The sequence below is a fragment of the Coloeus monedula genome (assembly GCF_965178545.1).
Source record: "Coloeus monedula genome assembly, chromosome: 3".
NCBI classification, from domain to species: domain Eukaryota; kingdom Metazoa; phylum Chordata; class Aves; order Passeriformes; family Corvidae; genus Coloeus; species Coloeus monedula.
Genome location: NC_138783.1, coordinates 97767871 through 97787316, shown reverse-complemented (window position 1 = coordinate 97787316; position 19446 = coordinate 97767871).

Below are 19446 nucleotides of genomic sequence, written 5' to 3'. Positions count from 1 at the left end.
AGAAATTTGTACTTGTGTACGAATTTATTTTGAAATAAATTAAAAGTATTTTTGAGATTTACTTACACAGATCATTAAGACTAAGCCACTTCAATGTTTCACCATAACAGAAGACAGATAAAATATTAATGGCAAGATTTGATGGTAGCAAATATCCATCTAGCAGTATTTTTCATATTTGCATCTGTTGAATGCAATAGACAAAATGAGATAGACCACTGCTTCTCTGTGCAGACGAGTTCAGTTTCCTTTGTCCTCTAACTGGAGGTAGTCATTGTCAATTAAGAGAGGTCTAGGACAGCCAGAAATGAAAGAGGACAATCATGAATAGGGTTTCTGATCCGAAGTGTTAGTTGAAGTGGTCTAACGGCTTGATTGTTTTGAAAATTGCTGTTACTGTAGTGTCTGTGTAGGCTGCAGGCCCAGTACAGACCTGGAAGGAACAGATTTTCAAGCTCTGTAGTGTTGCTGTCAGGTTAACAGTCTTTCCAGGACTGACCAGTGATCTTGGTCAGTGCCATCATGTGGTACCTTGTGATATTGTCGTCAGACACCGCTGGGTTAGTGATCAAGCTTCTTGATATGTTGTCACTTTGGACCCTGAGCAAGAAGATACGCAGTTTAATGCCAACAAGTCTTTCAAAAATCTGTTTAGAGAAATAACATAGAGAGGGCTCAAATAAATTAGTTATATTTTCTATAACTGGGTTTCCTTTACACTTTTAAACTCTGGTGGAAAGTAAATGGTCAGACTTAAATAAATCTCCTGCTTGGAGTTTTTTTTTTTGCTCCAAAACAGATTTTTCAGTAATCAACTCCAAACACCTATTTTTTCTATTCCAATAAACAAATACTACATTATACATCACACTTTTGACTTCTGATATACAAAACTCCTACTTTGTATCCATCCAAATGTAATAAAACCAGGACAAAGCTGATAGTCTCTTTCGAAATAAAAGAATTTTGAATCGAGTCACACTTTTAGTGTTTATTCTTATATCTTCATTTTTTACTGATTTTAGACTTAAGTTTTGCATAAATCTTTCTTGGAAGTAGATGTGCCAGTTTTTCTCCTCTTAAATAAACTTTTTTGCAGACACTACACAGAACTCTGCTATTAAAAAGAGCAGTGGTTTACTCAACAATTATCAATAGTTTAATTATACAATGAAGAATTCTTCCTCTGAAAATAAATAAGCTTTTCTTCCCCTCTCCCCTGGCCCCCCTTTCTCTGTATTTCTTTACTTACTTTACTCCAGCATATATAATTTATCACTTATATACCACTTACCCATTAAATACCTCTTTTGAGTACTTGGTGATGTACAGAACAAATTACCTTAAAATTGTATAACAATTATGTTTATTCTTTGAGATATGAGTCTACCTTTTCTAATCTACTGTGAATATTTTCCAGAGGTACCTTTTGAAATAAACAAAAATAGTATATTATTCATATAGGACACCGTTTAAGATATAAGGCATATGCTCTCTAATGTACAATACATTTTTACTCACTTTCTTGTCAGACATAGCGTAAACCACCAATATTAAAAGACTTGCGCAACAGGACCAAGATAAACAGACCATTGACAGATTAATGTGATACAATGAGGTCTGTTGGATTCAGTGTAAAGACACCTGTTAATTTCAAGAGGCTTTTGGTCAGGTTCTGGGAGAAAGTATTTGGATAAAATAGTATGGATTATTTCCATAGAGCTGGCAATATCATATATAATGCTTCAAAGTTTTCTCCCAACTTCCCATTAACTCTGCTAATGAAGTTGCCTTCAAACCTTTGTTTGAACAATAAAAAAGAAGCATAGGCTCTGAAAAATAATGCATCTCCATCCCTTCCTTGAAGAGCTTGTTATAAGCATTGGATGATTATGCACACTAAAAGAGTATGCTAGATGATATAGGACCGTGTACTGTCTCAATGCATGTGTTATTGGTGACTGTGTTTATGAAGACAAATGATTATGCAGACCTGATTCCATCTGTGATTTCTTTCTGAAGTTTCTTGGATTTGCTTGTCAAAGAAACTAGGTGTGTTTTAGATGGAGTATTCAGATCCAGTCTGTTCACCTTTTCATTCTGTTATCTCATTAGTTGAGGTGGGGCTCAAGTTTTGCCTACTCTCCAAACTAGCATTTTAATACTGGTAAATAATTCCCCTGGAGGTTCAGTTGGACTTTTTTGGATCATAGATTTCAATATTATTTTATAGGTGATTCTTGGAAAAAAAAGGAGCAAAAATCCTCTCCTGGATTCCAGAAGAATTATCCAAGAGGGAAGCCCATGTACATCTGCTGTTAGCAAAACTCTATGAAATTTGTTAAGTAGTAGGAGTGTATCTGGATTTCATCAGATGTCTTATGCAAAGAGTGGAAAAAGATTATAGCAACAACTAGAGGAAGCAGCTAATGAGTTGTTGCTGTATGGAATATACCCTTCACCCAAACTTTAGTGCAGATAGTCCAATGCAGGACTTCAGGACAACATTCATCAATCATAGTGTTCCTTCTCAGTCAGATACATAGTCACTGATTTGTTTGCTATAGTGTCCCAATCCAAATATATCTCCACCAATAATGTAATTATTATTATGTCTGCCTACTGCACTTTATATCATCTACATGAAAGCAAAGATAAGTTCTCAGTACACAATGGTGTGAGGGGAAGTAGAACTTTTTGCCAATTATGCACAGCTGGATGGATGAGCTGTGGTGCCTGAGGCTGTGATTTTGTATTAACACAGCCAGCAGTAGGTCTGCTGCCTGAATTAGAAATGTTCAGTGTGTGTAGTTTTCAAATGTGCAGGTGGTGAATTTGGGGACAGATGATGTAGATCCAGTGGTTTTGACAGATTAAATAATAACAGTTGGCATAACTGGAAATTAATCGTGGAGCTGGATGAGAGACCTAGCATATTAATTTCATGCTCGTTGTGGTAATATTTGATTTAGTTCAGGTACACAAGTTACAGTGCAGGATAGGTGGACTTACTGCTTTGATCTAGAGTCCAACAGTTATTAAGAAAATGCATTAGTTTGTTTAATCTTACATTTGTTATGTCTTTTCCTCAAGATCTTGAAGCTAACTGTGAGTTACAGTTTTTGAAGATAAATGCTTCTTGTTTATATTGGTTTGATGTCATCTTTACATAGAGATGTTTCAAATACAGCACCTTAGGAATATGGCAAAGCAGGCCACCTGGCACTTACATTAAAAAAAAAAAAAAAAGAGTAAACTAAAAGAGCCAGTAAGCTTTTTATACTATTGTCCTGTGAAATGCATGCTGCATTGATTTATCTGCTCTGATCTGGTACAGAGGTGTGATGTTACTGAAATGTAGGGGATTAATGGTGCAGTTAGCATGTACCATTACCCTTACACCAAGTTGCTATGGTCATAGAGAGACATGGAAGCACCAGCTAAAGTTCCTCACTAGAAGAGCTGGCTGATTCTCTTTTGTGCTGTAGTGTAGCAAATGTATATTTATTCTTGTAATTTTCAACCTGTATTTTCTTTTTCCTGTTGGCTTGGGAAATAAGATGTTCTAGTGAATTGTCCTCTTGTCTAGATCTGTCCTGTCTATAAAAAATTTAGCTTGAGAAAACTGAAATTAGAGCATGTAGGTAGAATATTTTATTTTCTCTTCCTTCCTTTTCTGCAAGTTTTGTTGTTGTTGTTTATTTGTTTTTTCTTTTTCTGTAGCTTTGTAATTTGTCTTAGCATCCCAGAGCCTGTGAAATTTTTTCCACTCATGACATAATAAAGGTGTAATACTGGTCAAAATGGTGACCAATAAAGTAGAAACCCCATTAACTCTTGGGTGATTTGCTTTAGCTGAATTTGAGTGTCTTTTTGGGAAGGATTTCTTGTTCTGGCAATGAAAATTACATTAGCAATTTAGAAGTTACACTAGAAATGCTGTAGAAAGGACAGGAGATGGGAGCAGTTGTAATAGTGCCAGTGTGTTGAATTCTCTTAGCTATTAAATAGATAAGATTGGAAAACTAAATAAGTCTTTCATTTTGTATACAAGTAAATGATCACTGGATAATGACACTTCACAGAAACATCATTCTGTGGTAGGTTTCATTTTCTGTTTGCCCCTGGAGAGCGGTCATTTGGTGAGGCTTGATACTTCACTGCTTCCCAAAACCAGTTAGAGCTGGTTTATTCAAGAGGAAACAAAATGTGCAAATTGGAGAAGATACTGTCTGGAGCTTGAGACGTCAATAAAGATGATGGACAAATGGCAGTTCCATTTTGGGAGACAATTAATGGATTTCTTAACAGCAGTGATAGCACTTGTAACACCACTCCTAGCTCTTAAGGCCTGAAAGCTAAGCACTAAGCATATTCGTGTCTGAGACGAGGAGATTGCATATTCCAGTTCTTACCTTCTCCTCTGTGAAAAATGATGTTTCCTAAATGACCCAACCCCTCCCTCTCTTATTCATCATCCCGTTTGGTGGGGTGTTTTCCTTCTCTTGCTTATTACTGCCTCAAGAGGCCCATCCTAGTCAGAGTCTGTAAACAGGCACAGAGTTGCAGACAGACAACCAGTTTCAAAGGAAGGTTAACATCATTAACTTCCAAAGAAAAAGAATATGATGACACACAGGGATATACACACACAAGAGCATAGAGAGTATGTAGTAGGAGGAGGAGTGGCAGTTCACGTACTGTGTTCTGGAGAACTTAAAACAGCAGGTTATAAATCAGGTGTATTTACAACAGGAGGTGATGCTTTTGGGTGTGAGGGTTCGGTTTAGTCTGAGGGGGTGCAATGTAGAAGTTACTGGTCAAGGTAAAAGCACAATTTTTAATATCATCATCCCTCTGTAGAAATCTAGATTGTGCACTTTGAAATTGAGTCTGTTTTCTTCTCAATAATATTTTAATTTTTTTTATCCTAATAAAGTACTTATTGAAAGAAAGCCATTGCTGTTTAAGGAAACCATATCCAGTGGTATCACCACTGACTATATTTTTAGTTAGGAATGTTTGCTTTTTTGGTTTTTTTTATGCTGTTTGCCCCAAGAATCATAAAAAGTAATCTTTTTTGCTTCATTTCAAATACTTGGCTTTTTTGGGTTTTGGATTTTTTGGTTTGGGGTATTTGTTTGTTTTGTTTTGCTGGGGTTTGTTTTGTTGTTTTTTTTTTTTTGGTTTTGTGTCCTTTTTTCTGTCTGTGTGCTTTTGCTTGGTTTTTTTCCCCCACATGCCAAATTTTACTATTAACTTGCAGTGTCTCAGAGAAACTAGTTTTGCAGAGAAGTGCATGAAGAATGTGAAGAAATTCACCTGGGATTATATAAAGGCAGGCTTAACAAACTGTGGGTTTTAATAGTTCTGTCACTGCTACATGGGGGTGAAGGGAAGAAAATTAGAGTAAAATGTGTCTTCATCCTACTCATATACATAATTTAAAGAAATTAATGTAATAGTTGTTAAAGACCATGCAATCGCCATTGTACCATTATGTCACATCTAAGTTATATTCCATAGTTACAAAACTTTTTTCTGATCACTTTTTAAAACAGAATTGGTACACTCTGCTTAGCTCCAAATTGTAGATATTTGGTAAGAAATAAAGCAGACAGGAGAAAACAATTTTTCCTCAGAGGTTGCAGAGTGGTAGCCTTTCATGTTCTTAATAAGCAACTTTCCCTTATATATAAAAACAGATATAATGCATAGAACAGCAATTTTGACAGCAATTTTTCTTCACTTGCTGCGAGCTGTATATTTAAAAGATTACAAGCATGACTAAGATCTCATTAACACTGTTCTTGCATCGGTTTGTACCATTGTCTTCAGTGACACTGTGCCCAATATCTGAGTGTACAGAAGTATTTACTGCTTAAAAAAAGGATTGTCAGGTTCCAGGATTTCCCCCCTCCTTTTGCAGCTAATATCTCATAATTTAGTATATTGATTTGGCAGAGGTCTCTTTTCAGCTAAGAAGAACTTGTTCTCTGTGGAGTAAATTGTTTACCAGCCAGCTATATATGTTTGCTGTAGCAAATCTGAGTGAAATGGTCCATCACAAATTCATGTAACTGCATTAACCTTCTTGACATTGTGATTCTGAAAAGTTAAGGTGAGAATAAAGGTGAATGACAGGAGGGGGTGAAAATGCGATTCTTGAACATGATGCACATTTTACTGTGTGTAAATAGGCTTAGAACTTAAGTGATTTTTAAGGTAAATTTATCTTTTAAATTTATCTGTCCCCTCTAGATGATTATTGTTTAACAGGAAGTTTATGTCTCATCAGAATTTTAGTTCCTAATCCATGCTAATTTCTAGTATGTACTCAGATTTTATGTTTAGACAGGTAGAAGTTGCAAGTACAGAAGGAAGAAAATGGATTAAAAAAACTTAATCACAACATTTTTTATTACTTTACACCTATTTATTTTTCCGCTCTGACATGTACCAGGATTGATTATTTATAGTACACACTTTCTATAAATAAATAAGCACTGAATTTTCTATAAGAAGATATCTCAGAATAGAAGTAGTTTTCTAGAGAAGATTGATAAAAGTTTGGCTGAAGAATTCAACTTTCTAGAACAATATATTGCCTTTATTTGCAAAAACATAAAAATTATTCCACCAAAAAAAGAAAAAAATAGATAAAGAATCTAGACTTTGTCTAAACTGTTACATGCTTTCCAGAGTCTTTCATATATCTTAAGAATAGTTTGCTTTGGATGAGAGAGAAAAGGAACACAGGAATGAATTTATTAATTTATTTTTGTTTCTTCTTTCTTTGTTTACTTTTTATTTGGCTAATGTACTGTATAAGGAAAAATGGTTTTCAAATATCTAGACTGAGATAAACCCCAAACCTGCAACACAGCTCAATCTTACTTCAGAAATGCACAAAATGGCCACTTTAGGGAAGGAGAGAAGAAGGTGAAGATTTGAGTCTAGCCAAAATACAAAATCAGAATATAGCTCCAGTACTCACACTGGGAAATGCTTCTGGGTTCTCTGATCTGGATGTAACTAAAGTTGTGCCAGGAATCACTCTTGCCTATCCACCGTGATTTTGAAGGTAATAAGTTCACAGACTGTCATGACATAGCATGTACAGGACGACCAGGGGATCAGGCACAGCCAGCATGGGTTTAGGAAATGTAGGTCCTGCTTGACTAATGTGATCTCCTTTGATGACCAGGTTACCTGCCTAGTGGATGAGGGAAAGGCTTGTCTGTCTGGATTTCAAGAAAGCCTTTGACACCGTGTCCCTCAGCATTCTCCTGGAGAAACTGGCAGCCCATGTCTTGGACAGGTGCACTCTTTGCTGGGTTAAAAAATGGCTGGAAGACTGGGTCCAGAGAGTGGTGGTGAATGGAGTTACAGTGAGCTGTCAGGTGGCCACAAATGGTGTTCCCCAGGGCTCAGTGTTGGGGCCAGTCCTAGTTCACATCTTTATCGACGATCAAGTGCATTCTCAGAAGTTCACAGATTGTGTGGGAGTTTTGATCTGCTGGAGGGTAGGAAGGGTCTGCCGAGGGATCTGGACAGCATGGATAGATGGACCAAGGCCAGCTGTATGAGGTTCAGTAAGATTAAGTGCTGGGTCCTGCACTTCAGTCACAACAACCCTATATATCGCTACTGGCTTGGGGAAGAGTGGCTGGAAATTGACCCAGCAGAAAAGGACCTGGGAATGCTGGTCAGCAGCTGACTGAATATTGGCCAGCATGTGCCCAGGTGGCCAAGAAGGCTAATGGCAGCCTGGCTTGTATCAGAAGCAGTGCGGCCAGCAGGACCAGGGAAGCGATTGCTCCCCTGTACTCAGCACTAGTGAGGCCACACCTCGAGTACTGCAGTGAGTTCTGTAGTCCCCTCATTACAATAAAAACATTGAGGGGCTGGAGCATGTCCAGATAAGGGCAGTGTAGTGGGTGAAAGGTCTAGAGAGTAAGTCATTATGAGGAGCAAATGAGGAACTGGGACTATTTAGCCTGGAGAAAAGGAGGCTCAGGGGAGACCTTATTGCTCTCTAGAACTGCCTAAAATGAGGTTGTAGCAGGGTGGGGGGTCAGCCTCTTCTCCCAGGCAACCAGGAAAGGACAAGAGGAGATGGCTTCAGTCTGTACCAGGAGATGTTCAGGTTGGACACCAGGAAGAATTTCTTCACTGAAAGGGTGGTTCAGCATTGGAGTGGGCTGCCCAGGGAAGTGGTGGAATCACTATCCCTGGAAATGTTAAGAAGTGACTGGACTTGGCACTTAGTGGTGTTTAGTTGACATGGTGGTCTGTGAAAGGGTGGGTGGTCTCAATGATCTTGGATGTCTTTTCCAGCCTTAATGATTCTGTGATCCTGTGACTTCATCTTTCTTTTTTCCTGGGCTGTCAGCCTAGAAACATAGAAAGAATTTTCATTCTATGTTTTCATATGTATTGTTGCACAAAGGGTGTTAATCTTGATTGAAGTATGGCAATTTTTAGGTTCAAGTGTTGCATATCTATGCACTACATATTGGGCTTCTGTACTGTAAACTAAAGTCTATAAAGCAAAAGGTAAGGAAAGCTGAAGCAGGAGGGTGGACAGAAGAGGGGCCATTCTTATTGTAGTGATAGTTTTTCCCACAAGTACCTGCCATGCAAAACTATTGGGATTTGCAGTTGCAAGATTTTGATAACAACACCACAAGACCTAGAGAGTGAGAAGATCAAGGGGAAAAGAAAAATGATGTTATGGAGGGCTGTGGAAAACACTGCTTCAGTGGCTTAGATGATAGCATACAGGGCTGTGAATTGCAGACCCTTGACATTACTAATGCTGAGATACTAATTTACTCAAGGCAAAACATGATTTAACAGCACTCATGAATGAAAAATTTGTGCTAGATCACTTAAACTTAACATCAGAGATATAAAACTTAGGATCATGTAGACATAACTTAGAGCTTTTGCCTGGATACTTCCTTTTTCTAAAAAAGGAAGAGTATAGAGAATTCTAAGGATATTTTTGTTTGTATTTACCTTGCTCTAGGTAAAGACAGTGTATCAGTAGAATACCTTTATTTTTAAACTATAGTCATCTTTTAAAACAAAACCCCATGATTTACTTTATGTTTTACTATATTCATAAAAATAGAACCAGTACTTTTTTGTATAGTGTTTCTAAGTACTAGGTGACTTTGTATCCCTTTATAACTTCTATTATTTCATAATGGATCCTTTGGAAGGAAGGGTGTTCTCTCTCCTAAGACTACATCATTTATCAACAGTAATTGTCATGGTACATTTAGATGTACTATGACTTTGTAAATCATCACAAGAATTGCCTGATATCCACATTACCCAATGCCTCAAGGTATTCCAAAATACAAAATCTAGCCACAGGCATTAACAACACATACAGTGATTGCTGTCATACTTTGGTGCTGTTCCCAGAAATGCCACATTCAGAAGGCTGTACTTTGAGAAATGATGCTGCATAATCAGATGGCTAAATTCATTAGAAGCTGAGGTACCACAACAGGGAGTACAATGTTATCCTTGATGATCTTGGCTTTTGTGGTGGCAAACAGCAATACCCACAGAATTTCTTGATCTGGTTACCAAATGATTCAGTCTTTTAAACTATTCCAAACACTGGAAAATTTTTTCATCACATCTTTTAGCTTAGCTTCAGTTTTCTTTCCTGAGAAGGCATTGAAAAAATGCAGAAGTTCCTCAATAATCCAGGTAACTACTTTGGACAATGAGATCAGTTGTTCAGTGGCTGGATGTTCAGGGTTTGTCTGATACAAACTGAAGAAGCTGAGAAATTGTGACTGTCAATTCTGGACTGTTCTGATATAAGAAAGAGGGAAAAACCCACATCCACTACCTTCCCTCCCCCTGTCCCTCCCCAAAAAGAACCAACAAAACCCCTTCTTTATTTTACCATATGCCTAACTCATTAGCGGTTGATGAAGGATCCTTACAAGGCTGCTACCCTGTTTCCCTCTGTGAACTGTGTGTATTCAGTTAGGCCATGTTTAAATTTGTTTGTCAAATGTCTACTGAATATATTACACAAACTAGGAGAACTAGAGAGGAATGCATTTTAGTTTTAGTCCACATATTTTAGATAATCAATTCATACTCACGTGTGCTGAGCTTTATGGCAAAAATTTCACGCTTTTTTTTCTGCAGCTGGTTCAGTGAAAACAACTTTGGTGAGGCACCAACAGCCTCTGGATTTCAGTGATTTTCCTACTAGTAAATAAGCATCTTTCTCTCAAAGATGTCTCTGTCAGATCAGGAAGGACTCTATCTGTCTGCCAGTGCCCTGTACTTCCTGCTAGTATATACTACTAGTTTAGCAAAGATGCCACTGAAAATCATAGTTCTGAATCTCTTGTAAATGCAGTGGGTTTTGGTTTTCACTATGAAAAAATATAAATAAAGTTATTTGTCACTTATTCTTCAATCTAGATACTTTCAGATGCTGACCAGATTAACTGTCTAGTTGGTTATCAAAAGTACATGCAGATAATTGGTAAGATTTTTCTGAAGTTTTTAAGGAAAGACCTTGCTTGAGTCCTGTGTGGGTTGGTTCATCCTGCATACCAGAAATCTCTTTTCAAACTGTAGACAGTTGTGTGCAAATTAGTTATTTTCAGTTTTCAATGCAATTTACAGGAATAATTAAGAATTCTGGGATGCAATTGACCTTTTTTAAGGTTTTCTTCTGGATGAGATTAAGCACTTGTGATTAATGAATAAATGAATTTGATCAGGTGAAACTGAATCTTGGTCAGTTTGCATTGTTCCACAGACTATAAGTTGTTGGTTTTCCTTTCCTAAGGCCTGTCTGAGACACCCATATTATTGGCGAAGCAAAGGTCCCTTACAATTTATTGCTTTATTGTTATTTCTGTTTATATAAAGGTACAGGTCTTGTTTTAAGATAAAGGACTCCTCTTTTCATGGCTTACAGTTCTTGACGTTTGAACATCTGTGTCATTTTCAAACACATTTTCCTTATGAAGCTGTGGGGTTGTTTGGTGTCTCATATGCTTGAATGCCATTGTTATTCTAGGATCTAGCCTTAATTTGAGGTTGTTACTGTACCTATCAGAGGTCTGAATCATCAGACTGTAGTCCTTCCTGAACTTCTGCACGCTAGCACATTTTTCAGGTTTTTGTGGGTTATTGGTGTCAAGAAATTTCATTCTTCTATCCAATACTGTCATTCAGTGGTTTTAGTTGTACATAAAAAATAGCAACTACTCAGTTTTGATGAATGCAAATTGTTATGTATGAAAGAAATAGAGTATTTTATATGCTGATTACCTTCAAGTACATTCTGTGTGAGACATCGTTTTGAAGAAATGTGTGGAGGAGTTTTACAGGATTTTCAATTATTCTGAATGTAATAGGGGTGAAAAAAATACAAGGAGTATAGCATCTATTTGAAATAATTATAATAGATACATTTTACTGTGTCTGAGTTTAACAACTCAGATTATCATCTCATGCCTTTGGATGTTTTACTAAGCAGAAAACAGTGGAGATGTGGCTGAATTTTTTGGGGATGGTAAAATGCAATGTAGAATACTTACATTTAGAGGACTAAGTTCACAATATAATCACTGGAAATCTCATATGTATTTCAGAAGGAAAATCTCCACATGAGTTGCCTGCTTAAATGTATTTAACACAAGACATAAAATTTAAACTTCCACAAGCATCATTAAAACCAGCAGCTTTCATTTCTAGCTAATACTGAATATTTTAAACCCCCTACTCTTTTTGGAATTATGAATTGCAGTATGAAAATTTGGAAGCAGAAGACTAGCTTCATTATTTATAATAATAGCTGAGCATATTATATAACTCCAATGACAAATAATTCTGTTTTAATATTTTACTGAAGGGTACCAATGAAGAGAATACCTAATAGAGTAGTTGTTGCAGCACAGGTCCCTCCATTCAGCAGCAACTGTTAATATTTCTCACATGAAAAGGGCTAAAGAATTCATATATGGATTTTTTTTTTTTATTGAAACTCATGTTAAAAACATTTTCCAAATAAAAATTTTTCAGGTTCTAATAAAAATAGAACTTATGCATGTATATGTACATGTATTCTTCAACTCATTTCAAAGTTTGGTGCTTTTTATTGTCTTACAAAAGATTGCATGTGTCACTTTATAATCTTGATAGCCTTAATGTAGACCTTTTTTTTAAATGAGTGATTTAAAAAAAAAATGAAACAAATGCAAACTCAAATTCTTTTAAAAAATGACAAAAGATCATCTGTAATGGTTCTTTTACTGTGAATGACTGCCACTTGAATACCATGTAGGGAAGGTTTGTTTTTGTGAGGGCATACATTACAGGTAGATTCTTGAGTGAAACACTAGCGGTTTTTTTGTGCACCAGTAATCAAATAGTGATAATCTTTGTTCGCAGTTGGAAGTGCTTACATGGCAAGAATCGAATTTCTAAAGCTTATGAGCTGTGTTTCCTACAAAGATATTTTTTTCTTGATATCTTAAGTTCATTTTCAACTCCTGAGAATATTAAAAAAAAATAAATAATACAAAGTTAAAATCTCACTGCAAAAACAAGAAGCATTTGCTCTGATATCCTGTAGTTTACTGAGGAAATCTAATAATTGAATTATTAACTAAAACCTGATGATGACTACAACAAAGGTATTTATCACTTAGCCATCTGTGAGTCTCAATTGCATCTTAGACATGTGAATAGGAAAAAAAAGAATGAGAAAGAACTGAAAACTACATTGTTTTTAGGTGTTTGTAGTACAAATTATGTATTGCTGGAAGATTTAGTTTCTTTATAGAAACTTCAAATTGTTACTTGGATGCAGAATACCTTCGTTAGCATATTTACCTATGGTTCAAAAACTGTCTACAGATTAGGGAATTACTTGTTGAAAAATAACATAATAACATTTAGAGTTTGCAGAACCCGAGAAAGACAAGGATTTTATTGCTGCAGTGGTTTGTCACCAGAGGGGTTTTTGAGCTATTAGTTTTTCAAAACCTTTGAAGACAAGACCACTTAGGTGCCTGGTTTGAGCTTCCACTTTGTCATTATCCTTCCAACTTATAACTTCCACACACGTGTGTTTCAGGAGTCTGTGTGTACTCAGAGGAGTATTTCTACAAATATTTAAAAGCACTATGCAACAGCTCCAAGTTACTGGATCAGTACCCATCCTCACAGTGACACGACAGTGCTGTTCAGCCCTTCAGAGGCTGGTGCTTTGCTCAGGCAGAAAGTCCTCTGGGATCTGAACTGTGGTCTTTGCATAGCACTACAATGCACTATGTGACATACCAGTGTGGTCAGAGTTAGCTTTGTTTCACTATACAACTCAGGGTATATCAACACTTCTTAGAGCTTTTTGAGATAAAATTTGTATTGTGGTTTGCAAAGTGAGAGCAATTTTGCATTTGTGGAAATGATTTCTAAAATATGTTTCTCTTTAATGCTCTGCTCTAGACCCTGTGGTAGTTATTGCTGTCACAACCATGCTCTTGCGTGTGATTTATAACTTTCCAGTAGCAGCTACCAGCTATTGTCAGAATTTCCTCCCAAAATTATGTGTCCAATAGACTGCAGTCAAGTATGAGACAACAAGTATGAGACTTGGATATGTGGACTGACTTCTGCAGTTTATTGAGATCATGAGAACTTTTATTGACTTCAAAGGGCTCTGGATCAACCTCTTAGTTTCTGCTCAAAGCAATTGTAGCCTTTCTTCAATTTTTAATACTGAAACAGTAAAAGGCCAACATATTCATAGCTTGTTCTCTCATGAATATCTTTATTCTTCCAAGAAACAGCAGGGTAGAGAAAAGCAATTGACTTCTCAACCAGATAAATGGAAAGAGTAAAGATATTGTACTCATGACAATCATAAATTTGGGGTTGTTATGACCTGTAATCAACAGCATATGATATAACCTATTGCTATTGTACGCAGGAGATCTAAAGATGACTGACAGCCTAGAGCAAGTAAGATCTAGCTGAAAACAGAATGTTCTAAATACAGAACAATGACTCTATATATAGCCTTACAGTGAGAGCAATCTTTTCATTTCTCCTTCTGAAGGGAGACAAGAGAGGATTTATTTGACTTTTGGGAAGCTTTAGAATCTTCAGTAAATATTCCAAGACACTGGAATCATTTTAGGCAACTTACCCAGTTCATGTAATGGAGTTTCAATAAATTTACCAACATATTGATTTCCTGCAGTGGGGAAATGTGAGTGATCTTCTTATTATTGTGTTTGTTATTTGCTTGCTCAAGTAATTATTCTACACTGTCCGATGCTAATTTTAGAGAATTCTAAATACAATAGATTCAGTTAGTACATGGAGTGGTTGATTAGCTGAGGACTGAGATAATCCATTGTCATGTGTTAATGCTTCTCTTGTGGGTATTCCAGTGACCTCTCATGACTCTTAACCTTTATCTAACATTTGGTACATGATTCATTCAGCACAATAAAACTATAATGAATGATTAAGTTGTAATTAATGAATTTAACTTTTTGCACTTGACTCAATTCTTAGTAGAAGCATTAAACAAACTGCATTTGTTGCACAAATGTCTTTTTAACACCTTAAACTTAATCAAAAGGATTTAGGGCCACATTCTCACCTTCTATACATGTTTTGACTGGTTTTCTGTCGATTGTTTTGTGGTCTTCACAGACTATTTGAAGTTACAGGAAAAGAAAAAAACCCCAAAACTCCTACAATGCCAAATACATTTACCACACCTTCTGTAAAGCATCTTAAGTCAAAATTTCAAGATTTGATACGGCCTGTTGCTGCTTGAGCTGCAGGAATTCACACTGTTCATCTGACAGTAAACTGGTGGTGAAGAGGGAGGTTGTACTGCAGGCGACATGTCCCAGTTGTAGAGGGAACCTAGTTTAGTTTTCTGTCCAGAAAAATCCATTTCAACCCGTGTAACTGCCTCTTTTCCTTCTAGAGATCAGGAATTGGGTTGATCATAAGGTTCCTGTCAGACTACTTCTCCTGTAGTCTGCTCATGCACTCCCAACATAATAGTAAAGCTGGTAGTGGCTGCCATCATTGCTGTTCTGTCACATTTTATCCCTAAAATGGAAATGAATTTTAAAATATTTACTTTTTTTATATACTTTGATTTTGGTAAACTACCAAAACTTTCCTGAGAAGGGAAAACTCATAGTTTTAAGTGCAGCCTGCATAAGCTAGGATAGAATTTAATTAGAGGAAGAAAGGTTTCCAATGAAAGACTTTTCCTCTCATTGAATTTGAGGGAAGAGGAATTGGAGCCTTTGATATAAGTTCTCTGTAATTTTCTCTTGTTGCTCTTTGTTACCAAAGTAAATTCTGGCTATATTTAGACTGCAAACCTGGGGTAGGATTTGAAACTGTTGGGGCAGATTGGGCTAAAGACCCAGGTTGAGCCATGATCTGGAACATCTTGGTAGTTACCTTCATACCTCTCTTTCTGTTTCCTCCTACTTTTAGAGTTATTTTATTGGTTGAAACAGAACACCACATACACAAAAATGAAGAGAATTGTATTTTTACTAGGAAGTCTTGTGATGTAGACAACTGTGGGAATGAAGGCAATAGAGATAGAGTCATTAAGCTGCAAGCTTAGATGGGCTCTCAGAAAACATCATGTGAAAGTCTTACAGGTATCAGATGTGTTTGTGTTTGCTCACAAGGTTGCGGATGCCAGATAGAGACTTAAGTGTTTTTTCTCTTCTTGGCAGGGAGGCTAAGAGAGGTGTAAGGGTGCCTACATCCCATTTCATGTCATTAAGTTTTTTGTGGTGCTGGAAGAAGATGGAGTTGTTTCTTTTCTGTTCTGACTTTCCATTGGTAGGCAGGTGATTCTGTATGATGATTTAAACCAATTAGGATGAGTTAAAATTTCTTCCCTTGTCTCTTGAGGATAGAATAAGGCCTGGGGTTATAGGACTGTAGCAGTCCCTGTTCTATTTGACTTGAATCAGGCTTTTGCTCAGTTTTCACGAAAGATGTCAGAGATTATAGTTCAAGCTGTTCTTTAGTTGCTAATATTAAATGATGCTGCTCCATAAGGAGAAATAATGAGCTGAGTAATTGATGAAGTGATTCACTGGCATGAATTAGACATAACCAAACACTGAACATCTGCTATAACCTTTGCAGCTGGAATCTAGCTTGAGTCAATCATGTTGATGGCATATTCTGTCTTTCTTGAAAAACGTACATGTATTTACAGATCACGGAAGAACAGAATAACTGACTGAGGTTGGAAGGGACTTGTGGAGATGGCTTCTCAAATCTTACATTCAAGCAGAGACACCTACAGCTGATTGTCCAGGACTATGTCCAGACAGTGTTTGAATATCTCCAAGGAGGGAGATCCTACAATGGCTCAGAGTAACCTGTGTCAGTGTTTGATCACCCTCACAGTTGAAGAGTGTTTCCTGATATTCAGAAGAAAATTCCTATGTTCATTTGTGCCCATTGCTTCTGGTCCCACTACTGAGCACCATTCAACACCTGAAATTTTCAATTAAGAAAAGATGAGATTTATAGAGAAATCTTTTTAATCAATATTTTAATGCTTCTGTTCACACTGATTGTTTTTAAAAGCTGCTAAAATCATCTTATCAGGCTGCTGTTGTACTTTGGATTTGTTTGTCTCTACTGCCCAGCTTCATCACAAGTTGCTTCTTGTGAAAATACTGTTCATTCTTTTTCACCAATCATTTTGAGACAAGTAAGGAAGTTGGAAAACCACATTTCTTGCAGCTTAAATCATGTGGGTTTTTGTCCATAGGTCAGTGTAGAATGTGGTTGTGTCTGCTCCTAGCTTTCGATGATAATGTCTACAAAGGTAAATACTGCTCAGAATAAACAAATTATTAAGTACCTTCTGGAAGGAGAAGAGATAGCAACAGGGAAGGAAACATAATATCAAGGTAGACAAAAGCATAAATGTCTAAATGATCCGAGACTATAATCCAGTGATGACACTTCTATGCATTGTGGTTTGAGACATTTATTTTCACCTGATGATTTAATGCAAAATGCAGAATGATTGAACTAGCAATCTCATTGCTCGCTCTTTATAAAATATTTTCTACTATGAAGATAGCCATTCTTACTTTATTTCATTTGTGATTCCTAAATTTTAAGACATGTTTTTTTGTTAAAATTTCAGTTAGGTAATCTTGAAGTTTAGCAAGGTTTGTAAAGAGAGTTGCCATCACTCATTTTACTAAAAAATATACTTAGATAAAATGCTGAACTTCTGGATGCAGAAGAGCATTTCCTAAGGGGCTGAAACCGAAGTGGTGAATTTACACTGATAGCTTGCTAGTAACAAAAGTTCTGAGCTTTACCTTCTAAGGAAACATAGATAGAACCCCTTTCTATCTATAACAACAGATTTATCTACCAATTAGACTATTTGAGAGGCAGTATCTCTGTGGCAGGCATAAGTGCTAAGAAGGTGGCTCAATCATGTAAAACAAAAGTGAAGATAGGTTATAATAAAAAATGAAAGCTTCTCCAGATAAGAGGAATAGAGACAAGAGTAAGACTGAGGTCTCTGTGGAGTCAGTAATTTTGAGTACTCATTGGAGTTAAGGGATTTAGTGCTTAGATGTGTTAAGGTGTTAGTCTAGGTGGAGAAACAGGAAATAGAAGACTGTTATAAAAAAATTAGCCATAACTAGTTTCCTTTTTAAGAGGTTGTGTGAGTTTATTCTACTGCAGTGTTTGGTGTGGGTTTATCTTCATGTGTTTGCCTTAATCTACATAGTTTTCATGATGGTGGCTGGGGAAGGATGTATCATGGGCTTAGGAGATGCAGATTTTGGTGATTATTTTATGGGTGGAATGACAATTGCTGAAAGGATATGGTCCTCATTTGTTTGTCATCGTGGGTCTGGTCACCGTAGAGTTTTTTTACCATGTTAACATTTCACTTGCCGTTCTCAACTTGGTAATTCTGTCACTGCATCACAGGGTACAGAAATGTCAGCGGCTCTGCATGGAGAGCAGCAGGGCACGGACTGTCAGCCAGGACCTGTCCCCCCGGTCAGGAGCAGGGCAGCCAAGGGCACCGGGGCAGCTTCAGCCCCGGGCATCGGGAACCTCTTTGGCGGGTCGAGGCCAGGCTGGGCCATCGGCCCACTGTGAGCCCGGCTCAGCGGGGCCGTGGCAGGGCCGGGCAGGGCTGTGGGGAGCTGTGCCCGGCTCAGCGGGGCCGTGGCAGGGCCGGGCAGGGCTGTGGGGAGCTGTGCCCGGCTCAGCGGGGCCGTGGCAGGGCCGGGCAGGGCTGTGGGGAGCTGTGCCCGGCTCAGCGGGGCCGTGGCAGGGCCGGGCAGGGCTGTGGGGAGCTGTGCCCGGCTCAGCGGGGCCGTGGCAGGGCCGGGCAGGGCTGTGGGGAGCTGTGCCCGGCTCAGCGGGGCCGTGGCAGGGCCGGGCAGGGCTGTGGGGAGCTGTGCCCGGCTCAGCGGGGCCGTGGCAGGGCCGGGCAGGGCTGTGGGGAGCTGGGGACCGGCCCTGCTGTGGCACAGCCGGGCTGCGGCTGACGGGCGGTCCTGGGCCCCGGGCGAGTCAGGACTGGTGATGTCCTCAGCGACGTGCTACGTTGAAAGGCTTTCTGAAAATGTTCGTTGTGGAAATGCAGTATAGATGGGTCACATTCTGTGAAACGTCTTACTGACATTTTAGTTTCATTCAGAAGAACTGGGAAACACCATGGAGGTGAAAATGAGTAAGAGCTCAGTTTCCAAGAGAAGGAAGTCTCAGAACCTCTGTTGCTGTCAGTCGGGCCCTCTGCTTTGTATCCTTGGCAACTTTCATCAACACTGAACTGGAATAGCCTCCCTGTGCACGTTCTATCCATCGGAAATGTGTTTCAGTAGTATAGGAATGGAAATTTATGCAGCTAGATAGGCAATTCCGTAAGTGCAGACAGATTTTGATGCACTGATTTCAGTTTGATAGCTGGGATTGCAGTTTCCCTTACCTTACACTGCATTTTTATGGGGTGTGTGAAAACCAGCTCAGTGGCTTAACCAGCAATGATAGTATCTGACACATCATCTATGGAAAGATAAAAACTTTTCCACTTATAAGAGGGCTTTCATGTATGAGTTTTTATAGAATGAATTTTTAGTTATTCCAGTCTTTCTGTCTGTGCAGATTTTTGGAGAATTTTTTCCTGAATCACCTAGGCTCTTAAAAAAAAATCATAAGGGAGAAAGGCAGATATGTTCATCAGAGTTTGCTCATACATAGAGAGGCATATATAATTTCATCAAAGGTAATTGCTTTACTAGTAATAACTTCAAAGTGACAGAGATAATTAACATTACCTTGAGCATAGCAAGAGCCTTGCTGTAATAGCTGTTTAAGTGCCTTTTC